Raw genomic sequence first — 14529 nt, 5'->3', positions numbered from 1 at the left:
CACTTAAAGACAGAAAACATTAATTCAGAGTAGAACGATAAAATCGTCGCATTAAACAAAAGAACACTACAGTTATATTTTAATTTTTTTATTGATAAAATCAATTTAGATAACTTGATTATGTAGTACCGCTGACATCTATTTAATGTAACCGCCTTCAGCCAGCATCAGCATATCGATACGCGTCCGGAACTAGGAGCATGCATTTTTCCACAGTGGCGGCATGAGATCGGCGAATAATTGTGGGATGGCGGCTACGAAGCTATCTTTTGTGTTGTGGGATGTTATGTTGATCGACGTATTACTAAACGAAGTAATTCAGTGTGTTCAGGTCAAGAGAGGGGCCAGTGCTAGGAGAGTACAAAGTGGTAGCGCTCCTTCTAAAGTAAGGCCTGGGTTTCTTTGTACGTTGGATAATCGTACTATTCAGCCATTTATACGTGGCAATCCAGCAATGAATTTTGTGGGTAGCAGCAAATGTGCTGGTGTCATATTTGTGACGGTAGACAACATGAGTTGTACAACGACGCACCTCCGATCACGCTCGTTGAACATTGTGTCTATTTCCGAGAGGATAGTAGACACTTATCGCTCTTGCGATTTGGACACAACTGGCTAACTAGTAGATGTGTTGCTAAAACAAAAAACAGTATTCTAATAAAACGGAAATGGAATCATATCGTCTATTCTAGAGCGACGATTTAATTATTCCAACCTGTAGTCTTGCATTATTACGTCATATGTTGCATCTACGATTGATATCAAGTAATTCGTCAATCTAGAGGAAAATAAAATCGCAATCAGAAATATAACAAACATAATTCAAGTAAAGCTTTGTCTTTGCTTAAATTTTTATATAAAGAAAGCTCACGTACATAGATTTATTTTATTAAACTGTTTTCGAAAATTTTTCTTAAATTAATATCTAAAAATTCATCCTTAATTATTTTCCAAGCACCGGATATAAAGAGACCAGGATGATTTTTTAACGGACACACCAACACGTGCGCGCATATATTGTATTATTGCGTACCAAAAAGGGGGCCCGTTGTGTAATGTGTACCTTAGCACCATATGTACATATGTGTAATTGGGATGAAGGATTAATCCTGATGTGTATACGTGTCACTAAATGTCTATCGTTGCTTCTTTACAGTTTGAACCCGAAGTTATCTTGTTGCTGTCTATTTAGTTCATATTTATATCTAAATTGTTCATATGCAGGTTTGTGTCTGTGATACATGTACGTTAGACATACCTCAATTTCATGCGTCGTTGATCTTGTCCACATTGAATTCGCCTTGTTCTTCGAGTGGGAGGCTGAAACCTATTCGGACGAATATTCATTCATTTCCACGAACGCTGATTGATTTCATATAGTTTTTAATTGTCTTCTGTTGTATATGCATATTCCAGATATATTTTTTCTCAAATGTTCTCCTTGTAATGCATTGCAAATTGAAAGACAACAAAAGTTTATTTTGATGTTAAACAAATCCATATTGTATCTGTTTGTCGTTAGTATACAACATGCTATAAGTTGCAATAAACAGTTGAAAATAGTCGACGATTAGTAGGTAAAATGAGAAAACTATGAAAGAAAAAAATATCAACAACGCCCTTCATTGTTACGAACGAACGTCTAAATAATAATCTTTCTATTTGGAAAACTATTTTTTACATGAAAGGGGTGTGGACTTCGTTAACTATTATGTGCGTTTCTTCTATGTATTTTTAAATTTCATTTTAATTATATCAATTTGGTGGGTTATTGAAATAATTTATTTTGCTGTAAAAAACAAAACAAAAACGAGATGCAAATAATAACAACTACCGAAACTCGTGCAAATTGCACAGGGAATCTATTTATATGTAATATATTGATGTTAGTATTCATGCCGTAAATAGAGATGCAATGATATCATTGAAACTCTTGTTAAAAATGCAAAAGTAGTCATCGAAGCTAGCAACGACGCTTAATTTCTTTTCAGTTTATGATTATTGTAGATTTGGTATATAGTATTATAGAGTTAATGTTCTATCGGTGTATATATATATATATATATATATATATATATATATATATATATATTATAAAATTGCAATTTCAAAAATTAAAAAAAATATGACTTTGGTGCATCAGCTGGAGTTTCTTCAACGGCACTTGAAACCGGAAGCAAAATGCATTATTTTTTTATTAAAAAGATAGATCACTGGGGTTCCAACAGCTATAATCGAAATCGAAAGCAAAACTTATGCATAATTCTTGGTAAAATTATGTATGGGAAAATAACTAACTTGAGTGTCATTAGCTTTAATAGAAACCAAAACCAAAAAACGAATTATTAAGAATTCTTGGTAAACGTATTTATTATAAAAAATGAGCATCCATAATTAAACAATAGTCACTCGGATGTAATCGTGACACACAAAATAAATGACCCACTCGCTATCGTGTTAATATATAGCATTGTAAAAAGTCATAAACAACACGCTCCTTTCCTACTACTTACCATAAGTACGGCTGGCTATTGGAAAATATAGCAATTACATGTTATTTTATAATTTTGCTTATCGGCTTTAGAATTAGTGCTTAAAAAGTTATAATGTACCGAAATGGAATCAGTTTACATAATATGCACAACTGAACCCCTATTCTAAATTATAAAATAACGTTTCACACAGAATCGCCTAAAAACGAGCATCTCATGTTTAGGGTATTTTAAATGTAAATGAAATTTCTTTTTAAAATTTAATAAACTCTCAATGTTTGCCTGTCCAATGTTTTGATAAACTTGTGAGATTTTCATCTATATTTACACTTGCGCCCAAACCAAACAAAATATAACGAAACATGAAATATTTCAAAGGATGTGGTAATCATACAAAACCCGCACCAGAAAACAATCTAAGCATTTGATATTTATTTCGCAAGACTGTAATAGACGCCATATGGCCATTTATCAAATAGGTGTGAAAAGCTTTTTAAAATATGAGATATGGAATAGGCAAGTGCCCCCAGAATTATTTTACTTTGCTTACAATAAAAACTAATAAAAACAAATGAAATTTGGAGAATCTGAGGGTTTCCTTGTGTCTACAAAAGATGCCATCAGAAGAAGCCGATGACAAACATCCCAATGTAAGCTGACGCCAACGAAATGTGACCCTCCCCCGCCCAGCACATTTAAAGTTTTTTAAAAATCACAGGAACTCCCTCAGATGAGGGCACATAGACATTTTAGCGAATAGATGCTAAAGGATAATAAAGGCAATAAAGAAGTTATAAATGACCATTAAATGAAATAAATTAAACTCTGCTAATCAATTTTAAATTTGTAAATTAGATGTATAACTCATTGTGTGGTCCTTTTCTGTCTTGTGTTGTAAAAGAACAACTCCTAATAAAAAAACAGTATGTGCTTGTTTCATTTTTTATTTAAACATTTTAAAGAATCTATTTGGAATCGGAAATTGGACTATAATTTTCCCGATTCCGATACCATTACCCCTAAAATCCTGATTTTACCGATTAATCGTCCCAACAACAACAACAATATATATATATATATATATATATATATATATATATATATATATATATATATATATATATATACAAAAGCTTAATGCGTATATTTGTGTGCATATGTATTTGGAGAAAAATATAATTTATTCCTGACGTATAATTTGATATTAATACCTCTATATAAATATACAGATTTGTTAAGACATCTCGTAATATTAGACTGTTTAAAAAACAACTAACCGTCCTCTCAGATTTCATATTCTGTTTCGTTTCAACGGAAGTTAAACCCCGCTATTACTTCCTATTCGGAAACTCTTTTCTTCCCACTTTTGTATTCAATCAAAAAGTACGTATAATTTTAGACTGGCAAAGTCTGAAATCGAATATCAAATATCCGTTTCTTTTCTTAATTAAAGTTTTATTGAAACATTAATCTCATCTTCGACACGGACTTCCGGTTTTCTTTTTTTAATATTCAAGCTAATCTAAAATACTCCCAAAAATATGTCATCTGAAATACTTTAGAGTTTATAATATGACGAGGAAGAACTATTGAAACTGATATATTAGCTGAATTCGTTCTTTTTTTATAGTAAATTGCCCTAAACTTTGGAAACATTGCGATTGTTTTGCCTTATAGCGACGATCTTAGGACACATAAAGTAAGCTCATATTTAAACCACAAATATGTTTATTTAAATGTCAGTTTTTTTTAAGATTTAAGAGTACATATGTATTATGCCTATCATCGTTGATTTTAATATAACAAAGGTAAAATAAAGATCACTACATTTGCAGACGTGAAATCCCGGTATTTGTACTGGTATATTTTTAAAGCAGCGAACTTCAAACATTTTCTCGTATAAAATAGGTTGAGTAAAGAACAACCTCATCCTGCAAGGTGTTTACGCACATGACTACGCACATTTACTTCAACTTTCTATAACAGTTATAATTACTCCTCCGATGAGACCCTGTGTTGAGAGAGGGTCTCAGAATTGTAGGAGGAAAATCTGTTTGTCTTTAATGTTTAAAAAAAAATTAAAAATTAAAATTAAAAATCACCGCCAGTAATACTTAGCTACATAACACCGGGTAATTAATCCTCTTTCTAAATGGATTAGTTTCATACATATAACGTCGGCATAACATTTCAGAGAATAGCCCGCTCCCTTTCAATTCTAAGTTCAGTCGAATGACGGAAAACAGTCTGACAAACGCCGTAGCGTTAGAATTAGTCATTTTTATCAAAAGAATACTATCTCCCGCTATTTTACCCACAGCAGAATATGTAATCACTACTAAAACTACATGGCTTATATTTTTAAAATGTGCTCTCTTCAGCGTGCAATATCTGTGTTGGAGTTATAACATCACGTGACCTGTTACTACTTTTTCGTTAGGATTTTGTTTATAGTTTGCGTCTCAATTCCCTGGCATTTCTTCCTGGTCTTCCTTTTTTTACCTCCTGCCTTTCTTTTTTGCGCCATATTCATTCTCTTATTCTTTTCGTCTTGTAGTTCTTCCTCTTCTTTCTCCGTATTTTTATCTTCTTTATCTTTACGTCTTCATGTCTTCCTCTTTTTCACTATCTTCTGCGCCTCCTAATTATTATTTTATTTTTTTTTACTTCTGATCTTGTATTTTTTCTATTCTTTTTTCTACCTCTTAATCCTTATTTTAACATACTATAATAAGTATGGTTATTAATCTGCAGCGTGTTCTACTTTTTCTACATTTCTTTCTTAATCTTCGTTTCAAAAGGCTTCTCGCTCTGCAACGATTTTTCGACTTTTTCCTTCCATTTTTTCTTCTTTTACTCTATGACATTTGGTTTACTTTTTTTCTTTTTTAGCTACTTCATACGTATCTCCATCTTCATTATTGATTTCTATCTTTTTCTTCTTTTTTTCCTTTCTCGTATTCCACGTTTTATTTCTATTACACGTTTCTCCTTGTACCCTTCCCTTCTCCTTTTTCTTTATAGGTTGACCTTTTTTTCTTAGTTGCGTTCTATACAATTTCTGACATGCAACTTAAGAGTCACGGTATTAATTGACTACGGGGTCCCGTCCTCAATACATTATAACTCGATAGTTTAAAGGTTTTAATATTCCTTTCAGTGTTACCTCTAAACAAAACGTTACACGTTTTACTAGTAAAACAGATTACGGGCATTGATACATATTATTACCACGGTTTATAAATGTCCTTATGACATCCATTGCATATGCAGGGTTTCACATTCATTGCCATAACGTAATCGGGCATTTATATATATTTCGATATAAACATGTGATTGTTATTTTTTTTAGAGTACATAGACTTTTAGAGCTATTGCGTTATACCGTCACATATTTTCTGGAATAGAATCAATGAAATTGCTATATCCTCTTCTGGCTTTGCATATTTAATAGAAGCGTTGATTGCAGATCACGAACCTTGCTGAAGAAATAGCGTTATTATTATTTAATTCGCTCTTAACATGCGAGGTAGATCACTATTTAATAACCTTGGATTTGTTCCTTGAACGTAAGATGTCAAATATAGTACGGTCCGTATTATTCATATGTACAAAATATGTGTTTTGCTATAATATCTACAGCAACGGAGCGAATACTACGATGGCCATGTAGCGGCAAGTAACTGTTATAAATTAACAATAATCTCCACTAACAAGAGCTCCAACAATGAAAACCAATTACTTTTACAAGCTGCCACTAAATATAACACCCGGGAGTTGGAGATATATGCATTCAATTTGGCCACTGACGCCAGTGCCCGTGATTTTTGTATCGCAAACAGTTGTTACCACAAGCAATACGATAATGTACTAGATAATTATATGACTTTTTTTAAGCGTGGGCTTCAGAGTAGTTTCTCGGGCTTTGAGCGAAACTGCCACCATGAAACACCGGTATATAGGCTAGCTAGTACACACACACGCACATATATATATATATCGGTGTACCTACATTGTCATTACTGTTTTAAATGTATTATGTTGTGATAGTTGCTGTGAGTGATAGAAGTTTGATTTACTTTGAGATTTGAGATTCAAATAAGACTGAAACAAAAGAAATCTCTCTCTCTCTATATATATATATATATATGTATATATATATATGTATATATATATATAAGTGAAAGTGTCTGTGTGTCTGTGTACATTTCCCTACGCAATAACTCTGTCAATTTTAAGCCTACAGATACGAAATTTTTCATACAGGGTACTGATATTTGGGAAACACATTGCATTTATACACAGTAATAAAGAATGAGAACTCTACTAAACTCGTCCGAAAATTTTGGGTCTACGCATTTGAAATTTTAGATATATATTCCCTGGACATGGATTAAAGTTAATAACTGAATTTGAGCCCAAAACAATACATTTTAAGGGGACATAATAGGGGTAAAATTTTTTAAAAAATTGACCTCTGCGGTCTCTTCCAAATTACTCAGCAGTTTCTGGTCTAAATATTTGAAATTTTTACATAAAGGGTATTCAGAGATAGGGCAAGCTTTTTCATAAGTTTGTTGGAAAATTTTTAGTTACCAATATATAAATGTATGTATGTATGTTTTCATGTCTGCCTTAAACTTTCAATAGAGGCGACGGACTTTACCAAGATTAGTATCGTTTTAAAGGTCGACTTTTCATACGACAATATCGAAACATTGGCTAAAAACATTAATATCTTCCCCTTCAACGCGGCCCTTTTCTACAGGGGGGTCACTTTTTTCGCCGATATTTTTTAAACTTATCCTCTCCTTTCGATTGTCTAGCCTTAATTTAAAAGAAAATGCCACTTCCGGTTTGGCGGTGGTCGTAACAGCATAAACGTTAGATTTTACCGCGTTCTTTTCCTCCTTTACGGTACGGGTTCGAGCTTGCCTTCCTACTACCAATTTTTTTTTTTTGCTCAACATACACACCCAAACACCCGGGCAACGCCAGACTGAAATACTACTAAAATACTAAAACATAATTGACTCCTAATTAGTTTCCTTTAAATATATGATCTATTACTTACATCCATAGTAATAGGAGACCAAGAGATGTGCACACATACACGCTCACACTTCTAATTCTTGTAATGATTTTTCTCATCTTCTGTTTGGCATTTCTCTGGATACTCATTTAAACAAGTAAGTTAAATAGTTGATTACCCCGTGTCATATATTTTACAATTGTGTTCCTTATTACGGCGTGTAAATGCAATGTGTTTGTCTATATTCCTTCACAAGACGATAAATAAATAAAACGTGATATTTAAGTGTCTTTAAGGTGTATTGCCTATGTTAATATTATTTAATGTAGATTTGTTTTCAAATATAGAGCACGTGATCATATTCTTATTTTTCTTCTTCTTCTTCTTCTTCTTCTTATTTTTATTATTATAAAACCTTCTCTCAGCACGTGATTCACCCAAAACACATAACTAATAGACGGAAAATCTCACAGCCAATGCACGAATATTGTTCTGAGAAATACTAAAAAAATACTCCTTGCAAACTTTACACTTAGAAGGATATATTTCAAAGAAGTTGTTGTATCGCTCTTCGAAAGTATTTCACTCGAAAGAAATTAATTATTACGCTTCGTAAACGTTGCTCCTACATATTGCTAATTTATTCTGGATAGGAATTATCATAAGCAACATTTTTCGCAATATATATTTGAAGAGTGAATAAAAATGCAAAAGTAACATGTTAACCTTGTGAAAAATCAGATATAATAATAAGCTTAGAATTAGAATATGGCGTGATACAATCAGGCCGTTTTGATCTCTAGAGGGCTAAAGTGATAGAGTGTCGCAGTCAAGAGGATCCCATTCTTAGGGATTTAGATCGTCACCCACACACTATTCGCCGAGGTTGCAGTACATGAATCCGTTCCCCTGCGTATACGGCGCCATATTACATTTGCAATAAAAAAAAACAATAACGTTGTTTTTAAATGGTGTAAATGTTTGCTAGGCATGTACTTTCATAATTTCTAGCATGTTTTATATAATCAAAATATATTTACTTCATAATTTCTTGTAGCGATTAGCACGCTATGTAATAATCTCAGAATTCCTAAAAAAACTGGCATTATCGCGAACATCTATTTTATTAAAGTTAGATATGAAAGATATATTTTATAAGCATCGTGGCATTTTTCAACAGATAAAAAAAGGATGGATCAGTAGATTAACTTAGTTAAGTAAGCAATTAATTCTAAGCCTTGTAAGTTAAACTGTCGGAATAAAAGGGAATTTTCACATAGTTTGCGCAATAGCTCAAAATTTCTAACCTGTGACATTCTAAATATTATGTAAGAAAATAATTTTGGAAATTAATATGCATTTCAAATGTATAATCTGATGCTTCAATGTTTAGGAAAAATCTGCATTTAACTGATACAGGAGTGAAATCCAGACCTAAAATCGTCTAATTCAATTGACGTTCACAACTGATAGATGTGTCAATTGCAGTTATACTATTTTACAAGTCACATTTTTCTCATTAGATACAAATTACACATATAAAAATTTAAAATACATCAAATATATTAGTTTCATTTGTATTATATATTAACTTTAATCTAAATTATATTTGAGATGCCAAGATTTTAATCATCTGACTAATCAGCAGATACTTCAGTTCAGTCCGGAAACAAAGGATACCCCTTGTAAGAGCATCTCCGCGTATAATTGTGTGGCAAGTGTTGCGCAATCTTCAACCACACCTCTTCTGAATCAACACTGCACGGGTCCAGTGGCAAGGGGAAGTCCAGAACGTCTGCCTCCAATACCGAGATAAGCGGAGAGCACATACATCACCTAGAGGTCCAAAAGTGCCACATATCTTGTACTGGACATACTCATCGTTGCTTAACGTCGGTTTTCTGACGGGAACCGGTGTGTCAAACGTTAATATGCCGTATATAAGTACGACTATGTTGTATATAAATATGATTAGTCATAGAGTAATGATTATGACGTTTATAAGTATGAGTATGCCATATATAAGTAAAACTAATCATAGAGTAATGATTATGACGTTTATAAGTATGAATATGCCATATATAAGTATAACTAATCATAGAGTAATGATTATGACGTTTATAAGTTTGAATATGTCATATATAAGTAGAACTAATCATAGAGTAATGATTATGACGTTTATAAGTTTGAATATGCCATATATAAGTATAACTAATCAAAGAGTAATGATTATGACGTTTATAAGTTTGAATATGCCATATATAAGTAGAACTAATCATAGGGTAATGATTATGACATTTATAAGTATGAATATGCCATATATAAGTATAACTAATCATAGAGTAATGATTATGACGTTTATAAGTATGAATATGCCATATATAAGTATAACTAATCATAGAGTAATGATTATGACGTTTATAAGTTGAATATGCCATATATAAGTAGAACTAATCATAGAGTAATGATTATGACGTTTATAAGCTTGAATATGCCATATATAAGTATAACTAATCATAGAGTAATGATTATGACGTTTATAAGTTTGAATATGCCATATATAAGTAGAACTAATCATAGAGTAATGATTATGACGTTTATAAGTATGAATATGCCATATATAAGTATAACTAATCATAGAGTAATGATTATGACGTTTATAAGTTTGAATATGCCATATATAAGTAGAACTAATCATAGAGTAATGATTATGACGTTTATAAGTTTGAATATGCCATATATAAGTAGAACTAATCATAGAGTAATGATTATGACGTTTATAAGTTTGAATATGCCATATATAAGTATAACTAATCATAGAGTAATGATTATGACGTTTATAAGTTTGAATATGCCATATATAAGTAGAACTAATCATAGAGTAATGATTATGACGTTTATAAGTATGAATATGCCATATATAAGTATAACTAATCATAGAGTAATGATTATGACGGTTATAAGTTTGAATATGCCATATATAAGTAGAACTAATCATAGAGTAATGATTATGACGTTTATAAGTTTGAATATGCCATATATAAGTAGAACTAATCATAGAGTAATGATTATGACGTTTATAAGTATGAATATGCCATATATAAGTATAACTAATCATAGAGTAATGATTATGACGTTTATAAGTTTGAATATGCCATATATAAGTAGAACTAATCATAGAGTAATGATTGTGACGTTTATAAGTTTGAATATGCCATATATAAGTAGAACTAATCATAGAGTAATGGAAAATGCGAAATTGTTTGTGAATACTTATCGCTGAGGAATACTTAATAGTTTAAGAATCAACACAACTAGTTTAAGCGATTGAACAAAACGATGCACTTAAAATCGAACAAAGTTTATGAGAAAGAAATTCCCTTTTATGAGCATGAGCGCAAAATACGCTAGTAGTATTCTACGCATATATTGAATTTTCAGTTTTTAACTGAATTTTACACACACCTATATAATAACATTATCCGCATGTATTCTGGATAATTAACTGCTATCTTACTTATCATAGTCCATCGGAAAAATTTATTGAGAGTGTTCAAGTAAATCACTAATATGTATTTAATAAATCGTTGAGCCAGAAAAAATCATAATGCAAAGGGTAAGAATAGATATGGGGATAGTATAATAGAAATGTGAGTCGGTCGCATGTATAAGAAGATGCATGTATTGCATCTGCAAATTTATCGATGCATATTCTAGTTATAACTGAGATGTAAAAGATCAAGGAGGTGAACGTCTCAGAGATGTATATATGTATGACAATACTACACTAAAATAAATAACACTCATTCTTTCATACCGTGACACACACCCACACACACACATATATATATATTATATATATATATATGCATATATATAATCACTGCTAGTATAATAACACACATCTGATGTAAAACCATCTAAATTGTAGGAATCAATTCAGACGAATAATATTTATATCGATCTACGCTCATGTATAGATCAGTAATCAATATTTATTCATGCATAATGCAAATATGAATACAGTAAATATATGTAAAGTGTAAATGCATATATGAAACTGAACCTTTGAAGAATCGATCAACGAAAGCTGATTAACACAGATCGATGTATAGGAGACAACTAAGCGTTGTTAAAGAAATTTACAATATTTGTAGATAAGATAAAACTGTGTCGCACGAATATGTATAAAATACACATTATAAAAAGGTTCAGACATAAGCAATAACCATTGATCTACTCTATCATATTTTAACTAATTCTCGAGAAAGCGCGGGTAACTTTTCTAGTGTATATATATATATATATATATATATATATATATATATATATATATATAATTTTAATAATTCAAAATTTTGGGTGGGAAATGGTTAATTGTAATGGTTAAATTTAAATGATTGAATTGCTAAAATTTGATATTTTTGTACTATCTGGTATATTGGACAATTTTTTTTAGCTGGGATTGCCTTTATAAAATATTGCAGCCAATAATATTTTGAAAGAGCAAGTATCACTGGGTTTCTACACCAGTAGTATATTGGATAACTTTATTCTGATATATATATATATATATATATATATATATATATATATATATATATATATATATACCTATTAGAAGAGTGACCCGACTTGAATGAGAATATTTGATTGCTAAATCGCCCATTTTATCAATAATATCGATTGATTGCATACTCTTGTAGGGAACTCACCGCGGTGTAGCAGGTGTATGATTTCATTGTGTGAAAAACAGATTCTTACTAGAAAGTGTAAACAATAGAAAGAATACATCACGTAACTATTTCTCCGCGTACAGGGCTATTATCAATGGCATTGGTTTGAAAATGCCTATTAAATGTAGAAAGCTATTCCAACAATATATATTTGGCATGTATCCTAAAATAGAGCATGAAAAGCTTACTTACATTAAAACAAAGCAAAGCGATATAAGACTTGCCGACTGCTTTCACTTGAAAACTCATTAGATATTGATTGGTTTACAGAAAATATGTACCAACTTACCATTTTACCAGCTAGATTTTGTAAGAACTCAATACTAGTATGCATATACACAGATGATGTAATACTCTATGTGCAAATACATTGAACTGCAGATTTCCGAAATAACATGAAATTGTGAAAGAAGTAATTCTGAATTAACAGTCACATGATCTCCATGATTTTACCGCAAGTGCCTTTTTATCTAAAGCTTGCTACTCCTGTCAGACTCCTTACGAAATTAAACAGTTTCGAAGTGGTAGTAGCACACATATACACTGTTGATGGTAGAAAAGAGGATTACCATATCTTACCATCTGACTTGGCTTGAAAAGAATTGGAAATACTTTAACATAGACCTAATTATCAGTGCAGAAATTTCGAATCCTATAACAGATCCAGTTTTACATTACATCCTTAGACTCTACATGATATACCACCATGTAAAATTAAAAGGCTATCCAACATTTATCATTAAACAAATTAGAACGCTTTATTATCTTAAACATAATCAGAGGTCAAAATATGAATACCTTCAAGGATGTGTATGGTCTACTTAATGATAACCATTAGAATTGGACATTGTAGGAATATCTGCATCTGACCAGGTACCCAATTTGATATATCTATGTGGTGTCATATTGAGCACATGTGCACTAGCTTATCCAATACAACTTTGGATTGCTCCTTAAGAAGCAACCAGTGACTATATACTTCTTAAGAAACGAAGCTACATCCTAATGGTGATATCAACAATTCGGAAAAATGATCAATATTGTCCTGTGTTATACCGTGGAGACGATTCATAAGATTTAATGTAAGAACAGAAAGAGATCTGAGTTTTGCATACCATGGTAAGTTTTACATTCTATCATTGCCGCCTAGACACGTAGGTGTGCTAAAAAGTTAATGTATCTCTATGGTTCTGCTATCTGTGAGACTTTGATAAATAACCGTACCTGCACTTTAAACTTCATTGTCGAATTTTTATGCGGTTTGATCAGGTCACACTCTCCCGTTCACTTGAGCATTTTAGAAACTATCTATATTAATCCTTAAGACCATCTATTTAAAAACTAAGAGAAAATCTTTTATGACTTAATATAGTTTCTATCTGATTTTTTCTTTGTTTTATTATTCTATTTGCCCCCACCACTTTTTATTTTATATATTTTTCTTAATCATTATTTACCTCAAATTTATCTATGTTGAGTTAAAAAACCGGGTACCTAGTTTTTTCCTTGTTTGGTTTAATTTATCATAATTATAAAATCAACTCTGCACATAATTATTATCAAGTTTGTATCATGAAATATATGTTGGGAAAAGCGAGTAACTTGTTTGGCTTCTTGCATTCGGCTCACCTTTTTTAAATTGTCGTGTGTAACAATGCTCATCGCCGATGTGCGTCGTATATATATATTAGTTAATTGTGTTGCATTCAGTTGAATCTGAACATAATAGTGTACTATCATGAATATAATTGTTTAAATATATACCAATGGAGTGAGGCTGAGCAAAAACAATTATCCTCTTTTTTTTAATTAATTCGGTTACATATATTTTCTTATGGATTGTGAAGATTAGATTAATAAATATTCCTAACGTATGGTAACAGATGATTGTTTTACATGTCGAGGCAACGTGAAATAGTAAAAGAAAAGCACCAAGATAACAATGGCCATCACATTAGGCATCGAAATATGTTAGAAATGCGCACACGTGTTGTAAATAACGGCATATTCACTTTAGTGTGAATATATTTGACCGCTTTCTATCAACTAGATTTTTCTAGATCAAGTCTGAGAAATGTAGAGATGAATAAACACTCTCTTATTTGCACCATAATTTTCCCCATCGATGAAATTGTCTAAATCCGGGAAAATATCATAGCCGGATAAAGTAAAAATTGGGGACGATCAAGTCATACCCCGGAAGAATTGAAAAGTAGATTCATCATTGAAATATCATGTTGATTATACATTTTGTAAAATATAATGAGCT

The sequence above is a fragment of the Euprymna scolopes genome, chromosome 5 (genome assembly GCF_053919585.1).
Source record: "Euprymna scolopes isolate OS-2025 chromosome 5, ASM5391958v1, whole genome shotgun sequence".
Classification (NCBI taxonomy): Eukaryota; Metazoa; Mollusca; class Cephalopoda; order Sepiida; family Sepiolidae; genus Euprymna; species Euprymna scolopes.
This window is presented reverse-complemented; position numbering follows the sequence as displayed.